The sequence below is a fragment of the Trichomycterus rosablanca genome, chromosome 14 (assembly GCF_030014385.1).
Source record: "Trichomycterus rosablanca isolate fTriRos1 chromosome 14, fTriRos1.hap1, whole genome shotgun sequence".
Taxonomy (NCBI): domain Eukaryota; kingdom Metazoa; phylum Chordata; class Actinopteri; order Siluriformes; family Trichomycteridae; genus Trichomycterus; species Trichomycterus rosablanca.
In genome coordinates, this window is record NC_086001.1 from 24,266,315 (window position 1) to 24,286,011 (window position 19,697).

At 42.3% G+C, this 19,697-nt stretch overlaps 5 non-coding genes and 1 pseudogene across 5 annotated transcripts; 1 reads left to right on the forward strand and 5 right to left on the reverse strand.

Annotated features, from left to right (window-relative positions):
- Nucleotides 1-19,697, reverse strand: part of LOC134325914 (zinc finger protein 208-like) — a 202,452-nt pseudogene that overhangs the window by 105,725 nt on the left and 77,030 nt on the right.
- trnat-ugu (transfer RNA threonine (anticodon UGU)) lies at nucleotides 3,833-3,906 on the reverse strand. The gene has a single exon. It is a non-coding gene; the product is annotated as a tRNA-Thr (tRNA).
- Nucleotides 4,634-4,705, reverse strand: trnat-ugu (transfer RNA threonine (anticodon UGU)). Its single transcript has one exon. It is a non-coding gene; the product is annotated as a tRNA-Thr (tRNA).
- Nucleotides 12,277-12,348, reverse strand: trnaq-uug (transfer RNA glutamine (anticodon UUG)). Its single transcript has one exon. It is a non-coding gene; the product is annotated as a tRNA-Gln (tRNA).
- Nucleotides 12,656-12,727, reverse strand: trnaq-cug (transfer RNA glutamine (anticodon CUG)). The gene has a single exon. It is a non-coding gene; the product is annotated as a tRNA-Gln (tRNA).
- trnan-guu (transfer RNA asparagine (anticodon GUU)) lies at nucleotides 13,250-13,323 on the forward strand. The gene has a single exon. It is a non-coding gene; the product is annotated as a tRNA-Asn (tRNA).

Here is a 19,697-nt window from a genome sequence, read left to right on the forward strand (position 1 = left end):
AGCTTTGTAAATGCATTGAGAAGATTCACAGCTGTCCGTGGTCCTGTCCATCACTTCCATTCTGACAGAGGAACGAACTTCGTCGGGGCATGCAAGGAGCTTAAAATAAACCCCGAAGACCCTGAACTGGCAACTTATCTTCAAGACCGAGGCAGCTCATGGACATTCAACCCTCCCCACTCCTCACACATGGGTGGAGTGTGGGAGTGTATGATAGGTGTCGCTCATAGAATACTGGATGCCCTGCTGCTTAAGACAAAAACAGTCCATCTGACTCATGAGGTTCTGGTCACACTCATGTCCGAAGTTATGGCCATCATGAATGCCAGACCGCTAATTCCCATCTCTTCTGATCCAGACATGCCCACTGTTTTGACACCTGCTATGCTCTTGACTCAAAAGATTGATCCAGTGTCACCACCACCAGGAGAGTACAAACTCAAAGACCTCTACAGCAAGCAGTGGAAGCAGGTCCAGGCTCTGGCTGATGCATTCTGGAAACGCTGGCGTCAAGAGTATCTGCCTTCACTTCAACCAAGGCGAAAGTGGCACGTGGACAAGCCAAACCTGTCAGAAGGAGATGTTGTGCTTCTTAAAGATACTCAAGTCAAGAGAAACGAGTGGCCTGTTGGAGTGGTTGTGAACGCCATTCCCAGCAAAGACTCTAAAGTCCGTAAAGTGGACGTAAAGGTAGTCAGAAAGTGTATTCAGAAGGTTTATTCTAGGCCCGTCTCAGAGGTTATTCTACTTATAAAGGGGGAATAGTGTTATAAATCATTATAACAGACGGGGAGTGTGATGTTCTGTTATTTACATTGGGCAAAGGGAGACCCCTAGTGGTCAGGATTTATCGCATTAGAGTTCATTTGTACCTTCACTGTTCCCGTAGGTAGTTTTATACTGTATGAGAAAACTAATCAGTTGCGGTTTTCTTGCTCTGCATTATATGGCCAGGAAAACATTTGCCTGTGAGTATTTTTATGTTCAGTTGCTGTATAGCTTTATGCTTAGACTATCTCTGATGTAAACCTTGGTTAATGTAAGAAAATAAGTTCTAAATCTTTGTAAATGCTAACCGCTAGCATCTATATGGGTTTTTCCATAGAAGTTAGCTTTAAGCTAACGATTCGGGTTCTATTCATTTTAATGTACAGTGTCATGTAAATGCACTCAGGAAACAAATGTAACTAAGACACATTTTGTATGTCTGCTTTACAGTTTTACAGTGAGTCTTAAGTAAAGCTTTGAGGAGAATTTTGGTGTCCGGCTTTTCTTGGGAAACCTGTTGTCTATCTGTCGAGCTTGTAGCCACACACACACGAGCAGGGGCAGAATAGTTGTCATGTTTGTTGTTATTTTTCAACTGTTCATGTTTTTAAGTGTAAAACCATAAACAGCACCGTCTATAAATAAATGAATCACCTTGTGCTTCCAACTGAGATTTTTGTTTATGTGAACAATGTCTGAAATTTGCCGAGCTTGATTAGTTTGTAATATGTGTTAAGATGATGAATGAACCTAAACACTTGCTTTTAAATTTTAAGTTTTTATTTATTTATTTTAGTTTCAATACAATGTGACAAGATTAAGAAAGCAAAAATAAAGTGTCCCAAGTGTTTTTGTAACATGTTGTAAACCTGCAATGGCCTGCATTGGTATACAGGAAAGAAAAGTCTGAATGCAGGTGAAAATGTGTTATTTGGCAACCAGCACTGTGTAAATATTGGACAGAACACATGATGGGTTATTTTAACTTGTTGGGTTGTGCAGTTTAACCATTGTGCTGGATTAAATAAATTTAAGAAAATACAGCATTAAAGCATAATCTCATTAAAATACGCTACAATTTAACACTATAATACAATACAGTGACAGTAAGTCTGTGTCTGTTGTTTATTCTAAATTTAGTTTGTTTGTAAACTGTGAATTAGTTCTTAATCTGGTCGTGATGTTAGTGAATTAAACCTACATCTCTCTGATGGTCTGATCGATGAGCTGTCTGTTCTGACATGCTGCTTAAGCCTGGCTAGCTCAGTCGGTAGAGCATGAGACTCTTAATCTCAGGGTTGTGGGTTCGAGCCCCATGTTGGGCGAGTATCTTCATTTAACATCTACAGAAACAAAAAGGACGTTTTTCCACTTTGGACAGCCGGTCTCCGGTGACTTATCAGGTGGATGTTTGTGCTTGTAGGACTGTTGTTTACTGGATGTTATCAGTTACTTATTTCCACTATTGGGACTACACATTGTTGTTGTGTCTCCTATCCATTTGATCAACAGGCAGGTTGTGCAATAAAAGACACTTGTCCCTGGGTGAGCTCGAACCACCAACCTTTCCGTTAACAGCCGAACGCGCTAAACGATTGCTCCACAGAGACACACGCACAGATGTTTCATTGGACGGTACACACGGGTCACATGACTTGCTAACTTTCACAGCAGGTCAATTAAGTTTGGCTTATTAAAATAATCACATATTTCTGACCTGAATGTGTTGTGGGAATTCAAAATAACCCTTAAAGATTGACACAGACAACCAGGATAATGATAAAAGCAAATAATCAATTTATTACTCAGCTGAGGGCCAATCTCAATGCAAACGCACACATGCCTGTACAGGAGAGAAAGGGCGACTCTGTCTGCCCTATCACAGTATTTATACCCCGCTTACTGCCCCTTCAGGCTAACTCTGCTCAGCAACCCAGCTCAAGGTCAACTTCCCAAACCAAACTTGTTTATCATCCTACAAGAATAGTCAGTTTGTTAGAAACATGGCGTACTTCCACAAGAATGCACCCATATCAAAACCCCGCGTGCACCCCCGCACACACAGTCCTGACACCCATGCATTCCCACGGAAGCAAGATGCCCATGCCAAGGTCAACATATCTCTGGACCTAAGAAACCTTCCAAAAGTCTCTTCTACCTCTGCTAATTGAACTAAGAAAGCAAATAACTAATAAAATATAAAATTTCCATTCACAGAATCTCATTCCCAGGCCCAGAAACAATTTGATTATTTAGATCAGTCCTTTTGGGCCTGAAAAAGGGGAACTGATAGATAGAATAAAAAAGTGTTCATAAACTTTTGGCATTTGTCCTTCTCCTTTGACCTCTGAGTTGCAACACACATCCCAGCAATAGTTAACCATAGCACCTATTTATATAGGTTTTTTGCGTGTTCTCTAATCCCAGCTCCCAAACCATTAACTTAGCTTTGGGCTATCTCACCATTAAAATTCAACTAAGTTTAGGCATAGGCTCACATTTCTCATGCAGACACAGACTATATAAGCCTGCTTCATATACCTAATAAATTGGAAGACTTATTATAAGTGTGTGTGTGTTTAAGTCTCTCCCAGTGTACACTTAAGAATTCAAAGGCTTGTTTTCTCATATTCAGTAAACGACACTGGAGTAGAAGATCTGAGCAGCAAGATTTTCTTCAAATGAACTTGATGTTCTAACAGGGTCTGAAACAACTACCCGGATATTTAAACGGCTTAATCTAAGCTACAATCCCTGTGTAGCAGTAAGATGCTGCTGTGGAATTACAGCTTTGATGTATTAAGTTCTCTTGTGCTCTGCTATAGCCGTTGATCTTTCAGTCAGGTGAAGTTTACAAAAGAAAAAACTTGTGATTGGGTCTTTAACGGCCAAGTGTATGTTTCAAGGAGCATTTTGTCTGTGACATTAAAAACAAAGCACGAATAAGACACACTCTTGGAATGAGCTGTGAGATTTGGTTTACGAGAGCGACGCCTTAGCCCATGGCAATGGCAGCACAGCAAAGAAAGGTCACACACTGAAAAATTTCCTTGGGCAAAAGTAACAACTAGATGCAGGGGATTGAACCCTGGACCTCATACATACAAAGCATGCGCTCTACCACTGAGCTACATCCCCTTTTGTAAGACGGTAGGATTGCTTTGGCTCGATAGCGCTATTGTAGAGAATAAGACCGTTAGGCAAGACATGGTCCCTAATTAAAAACTACTGAATGGAGATGTTGGGGCTTGAACCCAGAACCTCATACATGTGAAGCACACGCTCTACCACTGAGCTACATCCCCAACTTGAGCTTCCAGGGTAAAACTCCTACGGGTACGAGAGTCTTTGCAAAAAGAGAAGCAGAACCAGGAGCAGAACCAGGAGCAGGAATCTCTAGCCTCTGTCAAGTGAGGGATTGCAGATTTAACAGCACACTTGCATAGTCTTTTGTGGTAGCTGTTAAGAACTGGCTCTCTGAACCGGTTGGCTCCAAAAGACATTAAACACTCTCCATCATGTCATGCAAGCCAATAGAAAGTCCCATCCAAAATTCATCTAACTCCTGTACCTTTGCTCAGTCAGCTGGGTGAAGTTTGAAACAAGCTTGTGATTGAGTCTGACTAAGTACCTGGATATTTCAAGGGATTGTGACACTCTGGAGCTCATACAGGCACGACATGCAGTACCTCTAAGCTGCCATCCCAATGTAGAGGAAATGTGCTGGTGTGGAAGCACAGCATTAATGTGGCAAATAAGACCTGCAGGGGAAAATAGGAAATGAGTTGTATTTCTTAAATTAGCCTAGAGGGAATGTGAACTAGAGCATATTGGTCATGTTTTAAAATGAGAGCATGCATGTTAAAAGCACGAACGGGGATTGAACCCGTGATCTTCGGTTTACAAGACCAACGCCTTACCACTTGGCCATCACGCCTCTCTAGGTAGCTGGTAGAAAGTTGAAAACACATTCTTGTGCAAAAGTACTGGAAGCTGAGCACCTTCTTAAAGTTCAAGAGTAACAAGCAGAACGCCAGCTTGATAGTGACCGTTCTTAAAGCCATCGGCTTTAGAAAAACACACTTGACCATAGTTTTTAACCTGCTTTCACCCTTGTCTGTTTTAATCTTTACCTAACTAATTGGGCAAAAGGGCCAGGGGTTTGGTCACTTTTGGCCAGCCTTCTCTGGCCTTCTCTAACTAGCAGGTACTCTTGACCTCACTTGTTTGTTAGTTTAAGTCCAAAAGTGGGTGTGGCCCATACGGTGATCGAACCCGCAACCTTGGTGTTATTAGCACCACGCTCTAACCAACTGAGCTAACCGGCCTGTGTACAAAGGGCAGGGCATATACCCACATACCCGATTCTACACTGACAGCCCTTCAGTTATGGAGCTGCCACACAGAAACGATGGAGAGCTTTACTGTTGTTGAGCAGAACAGATCTTCGTGTGAGATGACTGAGGTTCATGTATTTTTCTTTTAAGAATAAATAAAAGCTGATGCTTTTAACCTCATACTTTCCTAATACTTTTATTCTACATGGTCTTAATTTCTTTTAGTCCTCTGCCATGTGCAGTGCAAGAATTCACTAAATTACACAGCAGTTCTATTTTTTCTTGACAAAATTGACAAAATTTTATTGATAAAATTGATTGTAAGCATTTATAAAGGTCATGCCACGTTCATTAGGTGAAATGAAGCCAGAATTAAAGATGGTAGAAGAAGAGGGTGGTATTCTTACTTTCAGTGATTAAATTACTCAGGTTAGAAAGTCCTGATACACAGCACATGCTCACCTTACTCTCAGCCATGCTAGCTTTAATCATTAAAGTGGGTGTGACCCTGATTCTGAATCATTCTCGTACCCGTCTGATTCCTGCTCATTCAGACACATTAAACTGGTGTTACAGAGTCGAGAACCGAACCCCTCCCCTCCCGGAGTATAGTGGTGATGATAATTCACCTCGCTCTCGACTGTTTCTTCTCTCTCAGTCAGGTTCTGAATGGCGCTGATCCACGCCCGTCTACCTGCCTCACAGTCGGCCTGGAACGTACAGCTCCTGTACACACACGGTGATAGATACAGATTATATAGGATGCAGACAGATAGACAGTTTGAGTAGATAGATAAACAGATAGATAGACAGACATTCAGACAGACAGATGGATAGACAGATAGATAAATAGTCTGTCTATCTACCTGTCTGTCTGTCTATTGATCGTCTGTCTGTCTGTCTGTCTCTGATGATTATAGATCTGGACTTACTTTGTGGGCGTGACCACACGGAAGCAGAAGCGTCGCCCGGTGTCCTCGCAGCTCTGGACCGAACAGCGCTGCAGGTCTTCAGCCAGCACCGTGAAGTCATGCTGGGGGAATAGAACATAAAACCTTCTTATTAATACAGTCAATGATATAAACGCCGGTGAAATCGTCCCAGACTTAAACATGACGGGGCGGTGTGGGACACAGCCCGGCACAGAAGTCGACCTCTGCTGTGATGCGCCCAAAAGATGAGGGTGCATTATGGGTCCAGGAGAGAGCTGATTTAGATCATGTAAAGTCATGTGAACTACCTTAAACCTCTTCTTGTAGAGAAGCTGATTGTTGTGTATGATGAACCACCGCCTGCAGAGATCAAACGCATCGTTTATATATATATATAATATTGAGTGTATAAATATAATATTAAGTGTGTATATATATATATATAAATCCTAATATATACACTAAGCATCAGTGTACAGACCTGTTCCAGGTTTTAAACACACTCCTGGTCCTCTTAAACAGAAACCCCTCCATCAGGAGTGCTTCCTCATCCTCCGCGCCGCCCCCGTGACCTGGGTCGCCCCCGGAGGACGCCCAGGGAGGCGCCCCGCAACACAGCACATGCAGAAACCTCTGTCTCAGAGAAGCAGCCATCGTAAATGAGGAGAAAATCTAAATGCTGCTCCTGAAGAGCACAGGTCCACATTGTGATGTCACAGCGTTCCGAGGGAGCAGAGTGAATTTACCTTTACCATATATGGGCATGACTGGATTCATGTGACTGCACATATACTGACTTGATTTCCACTGTGGGACGGCTTCTGTAGGATCCTGGGTTCGATTCCCGGGTGAAGTGTGCATGTTCTCCCCATGTCCTGGGGGTAACGGAGTACCCTAGGTATAAGTGTGTTTGTTTACGTTTGTCTGGCAACCTGTCCAGAGTGGTTTGTTGGTACTGACACACCCCCATACCATGATACACCCTGGTACTGACACACCCCCATACCATGACACACCCTGGTACTGGTACTGACACACCCCCATACCATGACACACCCTGGTACTTGTACTGACACACCCCCATACCATGACACACCCTGGTACTGACACACCCCATACCATGACACACCCTGGTACTGACACACCCCCATACCATGACACACCCTGGTATTGACACCTCATACATGTGTATGACGTGTGATTGTGTACTGATGTGTGTGTATTACGTGTGTACAAGATGTGTGTGTGTTTGTGTGTGTGTGTATTTAGAAACTGAATATTGTAAATGATATTTTACTAACAGTAATGGAGAGAGAAATTTTGACTGTATTAGAGCTGCTGCTACAACAACATAATGAAAAGCTCGACCTACTCAGGTCCATCACAAATGCACTTGGAAAAAATGATCCAAAACAAATTGAGGATTTCACTTCTCCACTTGCCATCGAATCTCAGTTCAGACACTTTGACATGAACCTCTAGACTAGTAAGTGCTTTCTACTTTAAACTGTTTTTTATGTGTTATGTATGTACTTTGTTATAGTCCCTGTAAAAGATGCACTTTGACAATTTACCCAACCCTGGTGTGTTCTTAGGTGGCCCTCTACTATGTTTAAGAGCAGAAAAAAAACCTTAAAACTTTTTGACTTTTATTAGTGAGCACAACATTAGAAAATGTGTGTGTGTGTGTGGTGTACAGTACCTGAATAAATTTGGTTACAGTATGTATACTGACTGTGGTGCAGTAACAGATAGAGGTGCAGTATAAGGGTAACTGTGAGTGTCAGTATGTTGGAGGTGCAGTATAGTGCAGTGAATGTGGAGTATGAATTACATTTGGGTTCATTAGAGATGATCAGGATTATATTCAGAGATCTTAGAACCTCATCACATTCATGCACGTGTCTTTCTTTTACAGATTGAGTGTCTTGGTTTTTGTGGAGGTACGACTGGAAAGGAAACTGTAACAAACGACCTGGTAAATCATCATGGGTAAGTTTTTTTAAATTAATATTTAAACTGAATTCACTCATTAAGTCTCCTCTCCTACAGCCGAGACGAACTTGAGACCACACCCAACGAAAGGTGACGAAGACGGCGGAGGAAGAGACGACAAAAACGAAGATGCCGGTCCGGTATCTTAGCAAGGCTAAAGAGCCCCTTACAAACTACCGCTAACAAGTCTGTTTGTCACGAACCTCAGGTCGCTTTCAAACGATGGATGAACTGAGACTAAGTTTAACATCGCCAACTTCTATACAGAAAACGTGTATGATGATAATCACAAAATCTTAGCTTAATCCAGATGTGCCAGATGCAGCTATTGAATTAGTAGGCTGCTCAATCCACCAGAAAGACAGAAACAAAGACTCCGGTAAGAGTCACAGAGAGGGCGTGTGCTTCTATATAATACCTGGTGCTGTGTCTATTCCAACATCACTAGAGGATACAGAGCAGAGCAAAGATCTTCAAACAGCTAACAGCGTCTCACTGGCAGAGGATCTAAATAATTTCTTTGCCCGCTTTGAGGCACAAGGGATGGATCCAGCTGCTGTAACCACACCAGCTACCAGTGAGCACTCTCTTACTGTACAGACGAACCCTTAGATCTGTGAATGTCAGAAAGGCTGCAGGGCCTGATGGGATCCCAGGAAGAAAACTCAGAGACTGTGCCCACCAGTAAAATCTTCAGCATGTCCATGAGAACCTCACTCCCTTAAACATCAAAGGAGAAGAAGTGGAAAGAGTCTCCAGCTTCAAGTTTCTGGGAAGCCACATCATAGAGGACCTCACTTGGACCACAAACACCACCTGAAAACACTCAGAAAAACCAACCTGAACATGGAGCTTTTGGTGGCATTCTACCACTGCTCTGTGGAGAGTATACTGACCTACTGCATTAATGCATGGTCTCAAATAGGACGGAGATCTCGGATCATTAAAATAACACGAAACTGCTGCATTTCTGGTGCAATAACAACCAAATTCAGTTTAGGAGCCACTCATTTCTGCAGATCTTCACTGAAAGTGTGCAGAATCTCAAATGGTTTTTGTGCTGCCATGCAACTGCTTGAATGAAGTTAGTGTAGAATTATGTGCAAAGATCTAAAGAGTGTAGATAAACAGTGTAGATTAACTGGCTGGTTAGCTCAGTTGGTTAGCGCGTGGTGCTAATAACGCCAAGGTCGCGGGTTAGATCCCTGTATGGGCCACACCCACTTTTGGACTTAAACTAACAAACAAGTGATCCTTCTCTAACTACCAGGTCCTATTAACCTGGGCTTCAGACGTTGTCTCTGACAAGTGTGAGATCTTTTTACTGCCGCTCTCATTCAGGTCAGAAACATGCCATTATTTCAATTTACCAAACTTAATTGCCCTTCTGTAAAAGTTAGCAAGTCATGTGACTCATGTGTACTGTCCAATGAAACATCTCTGCGTGTGTCTCTGTGGCGCAATTGGTTAGTGCGTTCGGCTGTTAACCGAAAGGTTGGTGGTTTGAGCCCACCCAGGGACGAGTGCCTTTTATTGCACAACCTGCCTGTTGATGAAACGTAAATGAGACACAACAACAATGTGAACAACAGAATAGTGGAAATAATTAACTGAAAACATCCAGTAAACAACAGTCCTACAAGCACAAACATCCACCTGATAAGTCACCGGAGGCTGTCCAAAGTGGAAGAACGTCCTTTTGGTTTCCGTAGATGTTAAATGAAGACACTCGCCCAACGTGGGGCTCGAACCCACGACCCTGCGATTAAGAGTCTCATGCTCTACCAACTGAGCTAGCCGGGCTTAAGCAGCATGTTAGAACAGAGAGCTCATCGGTCAGATCATCAGAGAGATGTAGGTTTAATTCACTAACATCACGACCAGATTAAGAACTAATTCACGGTTTACAAACAAACACAATTCAGAATAAGTAACAGAAACAGACACAGACTTACTGTCACTTTTAAACTACTACCTTGACTTGTGTTGAGTTATGAGATTTGCAGTATGATGTTGTTTGGTGTTTGTTAGTGATGAATAGAAGGCTGCTCTATAGAATTTACAATTAATGCCAACTTCAGTGGTTATACAGTTTAAAAAAGTTTTATAAGATGGGCTGTCCTAAAATGACACATAACACATCCCTAAATGCGAGGGTTGGTGGATTTTGTTTCTTCTCTTGATGGAGTGCTGAAAGAGCACACTGAGAATGCCACTGTGTTTAAGGGAACTTCAAAAACTGTGCAGAATGAGCTACTGGACTGTATGTTGTCTGTTCTGAAGGAACATATAATCAAAGAAGCCCAGGGCAGCGATTTTCTTTCAATCCAGGCAGATGAGACAATGGATATTGCCACGCAGTGCCAGCTTGTTCTTGTACTATGCTATATTGATGCTAAAAACAATGTGCAGGAAAGATTTTTTGAGTTCATCCCTTTGCAGTCGGCCACTGCTGATTCCATTGCTACAGCCCTAAAAGAACGTCTTGCAACTATCCTTCCTGAGGATCAAAAGGGTAAGCTCATCTGCCAGGCATATGATGGAGCCAGCGTGATGAGGGGTGCCACTGCAAGTGTTCAGAAGAAGATACAAGACATTTACCCAAATGCACACTACATCCACTGCTATGCACATCAGCTCAATCTGATAATGCAGCAGGCTACTTCTCACATAACCAAAGTGAGAATTTTTTTTTCTAACCTTGGTGGATTTGCCAGCTTTTTTTCCAGATCACCCAAGCGCACAAGTATTCTTGATAACGTTGTGGCGCACAGACTACCAGCATCCAGCAACATCAGATGGAACTTTCACAACCGTACCATCAATACTGTGTTTGAACACAGAGAGGACCTCATTCGCTGTTTTGAAAGCATACGAGACTCTGGTGACTTTGACCCCATTACTGTCAGAGAGGCAGGTGCGTTTGCCATGCTACTGGTGGATCAGGATTTTAAGTTCTTTCTGCAGCTTTTCCACCATATCATGCCTCATGTGGACCTCCTCTATTCCAAACTCCAGAAGAAGGCCATAGATTCAGTTTATATCAAGGAGAGCATTCAGCAGTTCCAGCAGGACATTCAAAAGATCAGGTAATAGTTGTGCATTTTCCTCTTTTGTTTATTAGTATTATTGTTATTATTATTGTTATTGTAATTTTTTTCCTTTGCAGAAATTCTCTCCATTCCATGGTTGGACAAAGCAGTGAAGGTAGCGGTCATTCTATGCTATGCATGAATGATCAGTGTATGTTGGTGTAATGCTTGTCAGCAATATATGTTATTATTCTTGCTGTACTGCAATATATGGGTAATATGGAATAAAACAAATTCTTATAACATTTGGTTCCTGAATTTTCTATAAACCTGTTCCACAAAAATTCTGTTCCAAAAATACTTGAAAATGGCAGCAAACTCATTTCTATGACTGATCTATGACTAAATTTCAACAGTGATAGAAAAATAACTATTTAGATGTGAAATAAATAAATTATGATCACTTCATAATTTTCATGTTTATCCTTCTCTAGGTCTGTGATATCATACTGGGACACACCAGTGAGCGCTTTTCCTTCACAAACCACCTTGTTAGTGCCACACTCTTGCAGGGGGACAGGTTTGAACAATACAGGACAGCATTTCCTAAAGATGCACTGAGCAACACCTTAAAAGCCTATCCAGTGCTCAATCAAGGTAAGCTGAAGACAGAGCTTAGTCTTATCTACAGCAGGGAAGAGTTCAAAGCCTGTTGTGGTGCTGTGGGCCTATTCCAGATGTTTATGGAAAATAATCTTGAAGTATTTTCAGAGACTGTCACTCTCCTGAAGATCCTCATCACCACACCCATGACCACAGCAGAAGCTGAAAGGTGCTTGTCAACCTTGAAAAGAATTAAAACTTTTCTGAGAAACTCTATGACCCAGGACAGGCTGAATGCATTGGCCATGTTGTCAATGGAGAAGAGACTAGTGACTGAGATTACTGACTTAATGTCAACCATAATGTCATTGAGAAGTTTGCAAGCCAGAAGGAAAGGAGGGCAAAATTCATGTTCAAATAGTGCTACTTTTAAAGGCTTGTTTTTTTTTATTGTTTTGTTTTTAATTTGTTGTTTTGTTTGCGCCCCCCTCAAATTTTTTAGCACCAGCCGCCACTGCTTTTGGTGTTACAATTCGGCATAGGGCAGTCATATGTGGAACACTATTCTCTACTCATCATTGATAACAGTGTTTTTACCTAAATAAAGCCAGGTTCCACCGAGATTTGAACTCGGATCACTGGATTCAAAGTCCAGAGTGCTAACTATTACACCATGGAACCACACAGTGAGGTCTTACTTAAGCCCAAAAGTTAATAACTAGTCATTTAAGAGCAAGTTGGCTGTTAGATGGCGCTGTAAACAATGATTTGCGATTATATTTTGGGATGGAGCAGTCACATGTGGAACACTATAACACTACTAGTGCTATTATGATATTCAAGCTGGATGAATGGATGGAATTTAACATGTAATTTAAGGTGACTCTAAACTCTCTGTTGTACTGCACATGCGCTGAATGCTACCATCCTGAAACTGCTAATGTTTCTCAATCTTGGACCTCACACCGGGCCCCAAATTAAAGCAGTAAGGTCCAACCGAGATTTGAACTCGGATCGCTGGATTCAGAGTCCAGAGTGCTAACCATTACACCATGGAACCCTGATGCCACAAAAACTAAATGTAATGATTCACCATTTGCTAAGTAAATAAAGCAAAACTACACACAACTTCAGACTTTACTTTTACATCTCAAGTGATTTAAACTTACGTGATTGATATAATTGATTGAAATCAATTGAACAAACTGAGGTAATTTAGAAGTTTTAAACACTAAATAAAAGTAATTTTAGTTAAACATTGCCACCCAGGTATCAAAATCACAACAAAACGTTCCACTGTTGGAAAATTGCACCAAGTTCAGGACTCAGTTGGCCGGTAGATGGAGCTGTAAACCCACTTTAGGACATAAACTAACAAACAAGTGATCCTTCTCTAACTAGCAGGTCCCATTGACCTGTGCTTCAAACGTTGTCTCTGACAAGTGTGAGGTCGTTTTAATGCCCCTCTCATTCAGGTCAGAAACATGTGATTATTTTTATTTGCCAAACTTAATTGCCCTGCTGTAAAAGTTAGCAAGTCATGTGACCCGTGTGTACCGTCCAATGAAACAGCTGTGCCTGCGTCTCTGTGGCGCAATCGGTTAGCGCGTTCGGCTGTTAACCGGAAGGTTGGTGGTTCGAGCCCACCCAGGGACGACCCAGCTAACACAGAACGTTCCCGTAACGTTAGATTTTGGTTCCCCTATGGTTATTTTTAGGGAACCATCCCATAACGTTATGGTAACGTTCTATTTTCGTTAAAAAAATCAGCGCTGTTTTCGGAACGTTCCGGGAACTATGAAACCTAACGTTCTCTCATGGTTTTATGAAAACTAACAGAGAACATTATCTAAAAGTTCCCTTAAGGTTTTCTTTCTTATGTGTTTAAAGTAATGTTCCAGTAACGTTCCCGGAAGGTTTTCTTATGATCTTTAAAGTTTTTTAGTAGAAACAAAAAAGCAGCCTTTTGCTTGAGACGGTCCATGTAGATCAACCTTTACTTACAAGTACAACTCCTGGCAAAAATTATGGAATCACCACTCTTGGAAGATGTTCTTTCAATTGTTTAATTTTGTAGAAAAAAAATAAATCACAGACATGCCACAAAACTATCATTTCTCAAACTGTCAACCCTCTGGCATTAAGAAACAATAAAAAAAAGAAACAAATATAATAGTTGTGGTCAGTCACAATTGCTTTTTTTTTTACATCAAGTAGAGGAAAAAAATATGGAATCACTCAAATCTGAGGAAAAAATTATGGAATCATTAGAAAACACTGCACCATTATTACTTTGTTGCACCACCTCTGGCTTTTATAATGGTTTAAACTCTCTGAGGCATGGAGTTAACTAATGACAAACAGTATTCTTCATCAATCTGCCTTCAACTGTCTCTTGCTGTTGCCAGATCAGCTTTGCAGGTTGGAACCTTGTCATTGACCATTTTCTTCAATTTCCACCAGAGATTTTCAAATGGATTGAGATCCGGACTATTTGCAGGCCATGCCATTGACATTATATGTTTTCTTGAAGGAAAGTTTTCACGTCCTTTGCCCTATGGCAAGATGCATTATCATCTTGAAAAATGAAGTCATCATCACCAAACATCCTTTCAACTGATGGAATAAGAAAAGCGTCCAAAATTTCAATGTGGACTTTGGCATTTATTGAAGACCATCTCCCCTGTGCCTTTACCCGACATGCAGGCCCATATCATCAACAACTGTGGAAATTAACATGTTTTCTTTAGGCAGTTATCTTCATAAATTTCATTGGACAGACACCAAACAAAAGTTCCAGCATCATCACCTTGCCCAATGCAGATTCGCGATTCATCACTGAAGATCACTTTTATCCAGTCACCCACAGTCCACGATTGCTTTTCTTTAGCCTACTTTAACCTTGTTCTTTTCTTTTTAGGTGTTAATGATGGCTTTTGTTTGGCTTTTCTGTATGTAAATACCATTTCTTTTAGGTGATTTCTTACAGTTCAGTCACAGACATTGACTCCACTTTCCGGCCACTTGTTTCTCATTTGTTTTGTTGTGCATTTTCTGTTTTCAAGACATATTGCTTTAAGTTTTCTATCTTGATGCTTTGATGTCTTACTTGGTCTACCAGTATGCTTCCCTTTTACAACCTTTCCATTTTGTTTGTACTTGGTCCAGATTTTAAACACAGCTTACTGGGAACAACCAACATCTTTTGCGACATTCCACAATGATTTATCTTCTTGAAGGAGTTTTATAATCCTCTCATTTGTTTCAACTGACATATCTTGTGTTGGAACCATGATTCATGACAATCTGCTTTGTGCAACAGCTCTCCGAGGTGTAAGCACTCTTTTTAAACTGAAGAATAATTAGCAAATCTAATCTGCTGCAGATGTTTTGTTTTTAAACTGCAAATTACAGAGTGATTCCATAATTTTTTCCTCAGATTTGAGTGATTCCATATTTTTTGCCAGGGGTTGTACCAACTATAAAACTATGAAACCTAACGTTCTCTCATGGTTTTATGAAAACTAACAGAGAACGTTAGTTAAAGCTTGTATAAGGTTTTATTTCTTATGTGTATAAAGTATCGTTCCAGTAACGTTCCCAGAAGGTTTCTAAGTTAACCCAGCTAGCACAATCATCTGGCCCATGTTGAACAGCGTCATCATAGCAACAGTGCGATGCGAGCCGTTGAAAATGAGGACTCGTTCGTTCGTGTGAGGTAAATAAACATTTAATCTTAACTTTTTACTTAGTAAAATGTAAGCAGAATGTCTATTAATGAGTTTTGGATTAAGATAGAGAGCAATTTGGAAATGGAAACTGTTAGGTAATGTTATCTAGTGAGTTTCAGGTTAACTGGTGGTCTGAACTGAAACACTTCAGGTAACGTTAGCTAAAAGGCTAACAGTTTCTAGCATTAGACAACAGCTGCTAAATAATTAAAGTTCATTGAATACTGTGGATAACGTTAACTTAAAAGCTACAATAAGCAACAAGAACAACAACAATAATAGTAATACAATAATAAGCAACAGACGACCTACCATCTCTGACTACATCCACAAGGTGGACTAACAAAGCAGGTGTGTATAATATAAGAGTGGACAGTGAGTGGACACGGTATTTGAAAACTCCAGCAGCGATGCTGTGTCTGATCCACTCATACCAGCACAACACACACTAACACACCACCACCATGTCAGTGTCACTGCAGTGCTGAGAATCATCCACCACCTAAATAATACCTGCTCTGAGGTGGTCATGTGGAGGTCCTGACTATTGAAGAACAGGGTAAAAGGGGGTAACAAAGTATGCAGAGTAACTGATGGACGACAGTGGAACTGTAGTGCACCTATAGATAGATAACTTTATTAATCCCATAGGGAAAGTCAGTAAATGGTTAGTAAACTATATGGTTAGTGGAGCAGATAGAAAAAGTGTATACATACAAGGAGGTGGTTTTAATGTTATGGCTGATCTGTTAGGTTCTGTGGCGTCAGGGGAATGTGCCATCTCTCCCTGACACCACAGGCCTTACAGAGCAGAAACGAGCTGCTCATTTAATTACCTGGCCAGCTCGTTAGGGCGAACGGGCTGCAGCTGTGCCTTGTGCCTTCCCTTATTTAAGGGAGAGGTGCAGAGCTGCAGGCGTCGCACCTTCTGCTTTCGTTGGCCATTTTCTCTTTTCTTTCTTTCAGTTTGTTTGGCACTGCGGTGCCCTTTTATGTTTGTTTATTTTAATTCTAGGTTGTGCCGCCGCACCGTGCTGCCGCCGCCGTGCCGCCGCCACCCGGCCACCGCTATTGGGCCGCCGCCAGGTCGCCGCCGCCGCCGCCTCCGTGCCGCCGCCATTGTGCCGCCGCCATTGTGCCGCCGCCATTGTGCCGCCGCCGTTGAGCCGCCGCCGCCGTGCCGTCGCCGCCTGGTCGCCGCCATTAGGTCGCCAACAGGTCGCCGCCGCCACCTTGATATCCATTAGGGCGCCCAGAGGAACGCGACCCCCTCCCAGCGCAAAGCGCTGGTGACAGCGTCGCGTTACGCCCTCTGGAGCGCTGTTAATAAACGGCCACTTCCCAGCCACTCTGGCTGGTGACAGCGCCGTTACATTTAGTCGTTTAAGTCCGCAATTAATCGCACCCGGTAGCTGGCATGGCGCTGACCAGCACAAACTGCTGGAGAGCGCCGTGCCACTCAACTACCGGCGGTGTTACCCCCCTTCTTTGGCCAACAGCGCGAGGTTTCCCACCTCGCAAACCCGGTCGCTTCGCCTCTTTAGTGCTGGGAGCGGTTTTGCTGTCAGCGTTGCGGTGGCAGTGCGCTTAAGCTCCCAGCCAGGAGGTGAGCGACCAGGGTTCGTGCCTTGCGCTTCCCCTTTTTCCCTTTTATGTTTTTTCCCTGTTTCTTTCAGCCACGACGTCACCGGCTGCCTTCGGGATTCCCCGAAGTGTTTTCTGTTCTGGTTATTCTTTATTTTATGGTATATTATGATTATTATTTGTAAATAAAACCCTTTTAAGTTTAATCCTCTGCATCCTTGGGTCCTTTCTCCCCACATCATAACATGATCGTGTATAATTTTATAACCCAAAGATTGTCCCTTGTATTTTTTGTAGATATTCAAGTGTCCACTACCATAACTGAGCCACATTTGCTTATTCACCTCTCATACATGAGTAAAAACTATGAACACTACTCTGCAGCATCTAACATCTGTAACATCTGGCGTAGATCATCAGCCAAGGTTCAGCAAGAAGGTTCTGGGTTCGATCCCCAGGTGGGGCGGTCTGGGTCCTTTCTGTGTTGTTTGCATGTTCTCCCCATGTCCGTGCAGGTTTCATCCGGGTGCTCCGGTTTCCTCCCACAGTCCAAAGATATGCAAGTGAGGTGAATTGGAGACACTAAATTGTTCATGACTGTGTTTGATATAACCTTGAGAACTGATGAATCTTGTGTTATGAGTAACTACCGTTCCTGTCATGAATGTAACCAAAGTGTAAAACATGACGTTAAAATCCTAATAAACAAACAAACATTACTTCTTTATATTGTTTATATACAGTATATATACATATATATATATATATATATATATTCACCAGAGCTGCACAGGTTGCTACTGGAATCCTCTTCCACTCCTCCATGATGACATCACGGAGCTGGTGGATGTTAGACACCTTGAACTCCTCCACCTTCCACTTAAGGATGCGCCACAGGTGCTCAATTGGGTTTAGTCCATCACCTTTACCTTCAGCTTCCTCAGCAAGGCAGTTGTCATCTTGGAGGTTGTGTTTGGGGTCGTTATCCTGTTGGAAAACTGCCATGAGGCCCAGTTTTCGAAGGGAGGGGATCATGCTCTGTTTCAGAATGTCACAGTACATGTTGGAATTCATGTTTCCCTCAATGAACCGCAGCTCCCCAGTGCCAGCAACACTCATGCAGCCCAAGACCATGATGCTACCACCACCATGCTTGACTGTAGGCAAGATACAGTTGTCTTGGTACTTCTCACCAGGGTGCCGCCACACATGCTGGACACCATCTGAGCCAAACAAGTTTATCTTGGTCTCGTCAGACCACAGGGCATTCCAGTAATCCATGTTCTTGGACTGCTTGTCTTCAGCAAACTGTTTGTGGGCTTTCTTGTGCGTCAGCTTCCTTCTGGGATGACGACCATGCAGACCACCGAGTTGATGCAGTGAGCGGCGTATGGTCTGAGCACTGACAGGCTGACCTCCCACGTCTTCAACCTCTGCAGCAATGCTGGCAGCACTCATGTGTCTATTTTTTAAAGCCAACCTCTGGATATGACGCTGAACACGTGGACTCAACTTCTTTGGTCGACCCTGGCGAAGCCTGTTCCGAGTGGAACCTGTCCTGGAAAACCGCTGTATGACCTTGGCCACCATGCTGTAGCTCAGTTTCAGGGTGTTAGCAATCTTCTTATAGCCCAGGCCATCTTTGTGGAGAGCAACAATTCTATTTCTCACATCCTCAGAGAGTTCTTTGCCATGAGGTGCCATGTTGAATATCCAGTGGCCAGTATGAGAGAATTGTACCCAAAACACCAAATTTAACAGCCCTGCTCCCCATTTACACCTGGGACCTTGACACATGACACCAGGGAGGGACAACGACACATTTGGGCACAATTTGGACATGTTCACTGTGGGGTGTACTCACTTATGTTGCAGCTATTTAGACATTAATGGCTGTGTGTTGAGTTATTTTCAGAAGACAGGAAATCTACACTGATATACAAGCTGTACACTGACTACTCTAAGTTATATCCAAGTTTCATGTCTATAGTGTTGTCCCATGAAAAGATATCATTATTATTATAGTTATTTTCTATGTATAGTATTTATATAGCTGTTATTTTGGTTCACTTTTGTAATTGGTCTTATTTATAATATCCTGATTATTATTATTATACTACTTGCTGCAATTATCTTAATAAAATACTTTCTACTGCACAATCTGTAGTTAATCTGTAGCATCTGTAGTTAATCTGTATCATAAATCTACTATTTTATCTATGCGGATGTGAAAGGAGAAGAAAACGGTAAATAAATAGTATCGCAGTGTTTCGGGGGCTATTCCGGCCCAGTTATGGGAGAGTCGGCGGAGATCTGGCATCTGGATTTGGGCCGGTGTATTTGGCCCGATTCTGGGCAGTCATTCAAAAAGAGTCAGAGCCGACACGGGCTGCCGGTGTTACCGGAGTGTTATTGCAAGGTTGTCTAAAGTTTTCAATAATTTAAAGGTTAGTACAAGGTTCCCTTAAGGTTTCAATAATTTTAAGGTTACGGGAACGTTAGGGGAACGTTCCCACAACTATAATGCACAACCAAACGGGAACGTTCTATTTCCGTAAAGAAAACTTTCCTGAGGAACCAAAGGGCAACCAAAATGATCCGTTCCCAGAACGTTCTGGTAACCAAAAACTAACGTTCCCGGAACGTTCTGGGAACCAAAAATTGTTAGCTGGGGAAACAGTTGCAGGATGAGACATAAAAAGTAGATGTGTGTGT